The following is a 3,977-nucleotide window of genomic DNA, read 5'->3' on the forward strand; positions in this document are numbered from 1 at the left end:
GTGGAATAAGTCAAGGGGTATGAATACTGGCCCTGTGCATCACTTCTGTAATTGTATTATTGTCATATTACTCTGTAGGCTACTGACCTATTTAAAGCTTCCTCTGGCATCTCACCATACATCTGCCTGTAGTTACTGAACTTTTTTTTCTTGTGATTGAGTGGGGGTAACAGATGGGTTCTGACAGATGGGTGTCTTCGTGGTTAATTATTTCAATTCATTTTAGTCATTTAGCAGACGCTCTTATCCAGAGCAACTTACAGTAGTGAATGCATACATTTCATTTCATACATTTTTTTTTTTTTTCTGTGCTGGCCCCCCGTGGGAATCGAACCCACAACCCTGGCGTTGCAAACACCATGCTCTACCAACTGAGCTACAGGGACACACCCAAGAAACACCCACATTAAACCACAACCCCAAGACAACTCACATTTGGCTAAAGGAGCAAACCCAACTTTTTTGCCAAATCAGCAAGTGCAGTTCCCCTTTAAGAACATAATTTGTAGATTAATAATATTACATTGTGTTGTTTTCTATGCTTTAAACTTATTCCACGGTTCCCTTGGCCAAAATGCATTAAATCTGTGGTTGTTAATAAATAAAGAAATACAAATGTAATGTATTTTCTTTTAATAGTATATGTCAATATTTTGAGATCAGGCTGTGGACCCTGCAATACCTCCGTGGCCAGTTTGAGAACCCCTGGGCTAGAGACCAGGTGCTGAGACCAGAGAAGGCACATGTGCTATTTAACGCAACAGTTTTTGTGACAAAACTATTGGTTGAGTTGAAAATGGAATGGAAACACATTGAACTTTAGATTTTCATTCGGTACATGAACATTTAAGCAAAAAATATTATTTTATGAGAACTACGTCAACACACACCGATATTTAATCTGCAACAAGTCAGACGGTTGAAACACACCACAGGTGGGAAAATGCACATATTGTAGAATTTTCTCATGAAAATCTGTCGCCTATTGGATGGAAACCTATCATCGTGAGATAAAATATTCAGTCTACAGTATGTTCCTCGTTGATATAGAAATCCCATCTTTCCATACAATTAATGGTGAAGTATGAGAATGGTCATTTCAAGCAATTTTCCTGCTTTCTTATTCTTTCTTATGTCATTGTACCTTCAAATATATTTACAGCTTATCTTCCATGATAAACTGCGGTCATTGTCAAAAAAAATGTCTGCGAGGAGAAAAAAACGGACATGTTTTAAATGGGGATGACGTCTTCATAACTAATTTGACCCATTTCCAAGAACTTTGGACATAATCATGATTTACCAATAAGAAATATGTGATTAACAACTGACAGTTGGACTAAATATACATGTACAGTATAACCCCAAGCCACCTGGCATAGAGCTAAACCGTAGAATAGCAACACATGCCCACCTACCAGTGCCCACCTAACTTTTATTGCCTCTCAAAACTGAATTGACAGTAGCATACAATGTTATGTAACTAACCACTATTGTAAGTGGTTGTTCCACTGGATATTATAAGGTGAATGCACCAATTTGTAAGTCGCTCTGGATAAGAGCGTCTGCTAAATGACTTAAATGTAAATGTAATGTCACTGCCAATCCATACATCCACACACATAAATGACACATTGGTTGTTCTAACCCTATATTTACTTCCAACAGTAGCTTTGTAAGTGCTGCCAGGACATGTACTTGTCAATGCTTCAGGTAAGACCCTCCGGTATACCTTGTTGAGTGTATTGATTGAACACAGTTGTAAGCCCTACCTACACTGTGTTTTGTCAACAACTATTATGTATAGGAACATCTATGTTATATCTCCCCCTGAGGCCCTCCAATATGATACACTGCGTGTGTTGATGTAGAAGTTGGAGGTGAGGGGTCATTATGTTGCCATGCCATGGTACTCTCACCTTGCATGTACTATAACTAGCTACCATCACTGTTCCAGTCTTCTACTGTAAGTACCATAACTAGCTACCATCACTGTTCCAGTCCTGTACTGTATGTACCATAATTAGCTACCATCACTGTTCCAGTCCTGTACTGTATGTACTATAACTAGCTACCATCACTGTTCCAGTCCTGTACTGTATGTACTATAACTAGCTACCATCACTGTTCCAGTCCTGTACTGTATGTACCATAACTAGCTACCATCACTGTTCCAGTCCTGTACTGTATGTACTATAACTAGCTACCATCACTGTTCCAGTCCTGTACTGTATGTACTATAACTAGCTACCATCACTGTTCCAGTCCTGTACTGTATGTACCATAACTAGCTACCATCACTGTTCCAGTCCTCTACTGTATGTACTATAACTAGCTACTATCACTGTTCCTGTACTGTATGTACTATAACTAGCTACCATCACTGTTCCAGTCCTGTACTGTATGTACTATAATTAGCTACCATCACTGTTCCAGTCCTCTACTGTATGTACTATAACTAGCTACCATCACTGTTCCAGTCCTGTACTGTATGTACTATAACTAGCTACCATCACTGTTCCAGTCCTGTACTGTATGTACCATAACTAGCTACCATCACTGTTCCAGTCCTGTACTGTATGTACCATAACTAGCTTCCATCACTGTTGGCGGCTTTCCTTTAAAGGATACTATGTGGATTGGAGCACATTGGCTCCTCTCTTCATCTCATTACCCACCCCTATGGACCCCATATGGCCATGTTGCTGGAGTACAAACAGATCCATGGTAAAAGTGTTTCTCCCTGTCTTAGCTCTCTCGGCGGAGGTGTATATGTGTATCGGAAATGTGACATGTGGGCTATTACGGAATATAGATGTCCCCACGCAGCAGCCAATCTCCAGCCCTTTCACTCCTTTTAATACAATACACCTCTTCTCTCCCCATTTATAGAGGTACAGGCCCCCCAGCACCCTCCATTCCTGAGTATCCTCCCCAAGCTTGTGCCTCTTCTTTTAGCGGTTGCATAATGTGTCCTGTTGGGTCATTGTAATTGCAACTCAAGTTGAGTGGTTCAGTGTTCTTGTTTGTGTTCAGGTTCACCTTCCTTATTTCACCCTTGCTACGCAGATCTAAAAAGTTTGAAGGTTGACCGTCTTTTCCACTTTAGCGCTGATAGCGTCCATAGCCCTCCCAAGGTTGTTGGGGAGGATGCATTTTTCCCCTCTACCGCGCCGCAACGAGATGGTTAAATAGCCTATCTCTATACCTGCAAAGAGGTGAAGCTGTGAATGTATGTTGGCTGCTCAGTCCTCCACATACATTGTTGGCTAATGGACTGGGATATACCCTCCACTTTCTACCTTGTTATTACAGTAAATTGTATAAATCAGCCTATTCAATTTCCCACAATGTCTATTTTGATAGATACAGTAAGTGCATCGTTGTGGCATTATGTAAACTAACCATGATGACCTTGACTGTGATGCAGTACAGGACCAACTGTTGTCTGGCATCTAGTTGAAAGCTTGGCAGAACCAAGGATTGGCTTTTCTATTAAACCAGCAGTATAGAGCAGGGATCGGCAACTTTGATGGGGGTGGGGGCTACAAAAAAGCAGAATTCATCATGAAGGGCCGCATCCATACCTGCCCTCCCCCTCAAGCAAAACATTTTAGAGGCCCCTCTCGTGACAGTGAATATAAAAACATATATAAGTTCATTTCCTGCAATTCTATTAATTTTGCCATGGGGCAGAGAGAAAAATTTACAGTTTAAGAGCAAATTTCCTACAATTCTATACTTTCTTCCATAGGAGGCAAATATTTGCAGTTTTTGATATGATAACTGATGATCAATGGGCCACACCCTGCTTACTACAATTTTAGATAGCTGGCCACTAGACCTATTTACCAACATTTTGGGGCTGACATGGGCTAATTGAGTGACTTCAGATGCAGAACCACATTTAGAAATTGCACCGTCTGTATTTTATTATTCTAACTCTCAACAGTAAGTTGAGACCCAAACTGAATTCT

At 40.6% G+C, this 3,977-nt stretch overlaps 1 non-coding gene across 1 annotated transcript; it reads right to left on the reverse strand.

The window, feature by feature from the left end:
* Positions 1-313: 313 nt before the first annotated feature.
* On the reverse strand, positions 314-386 carry trnaa-ugc (transfer RNA alanine (anticodon UGC)). Its single transcript has one exon. It is a non-coding gene; the product is annotated as a tRNA-Ala (tRNA).
* Between the last annotated feature and the right edge of the window lie 3,591 nt (positions 387-3,977).

Source organism: Salmo salar, chromosome 05, assembly GCF_965601325.2.
Source record: "Salmo salar chromosome 05, fSalSal1, whole genome shotgun sequence".
In the NCBI taxonomy this organism is placed as follows: domain Eukaryota; kingdom Metazoa; phylum Chordata; class Actinopteri; order Salmoniformes; family Salmonidae; genus Salmo; species Salmo salar.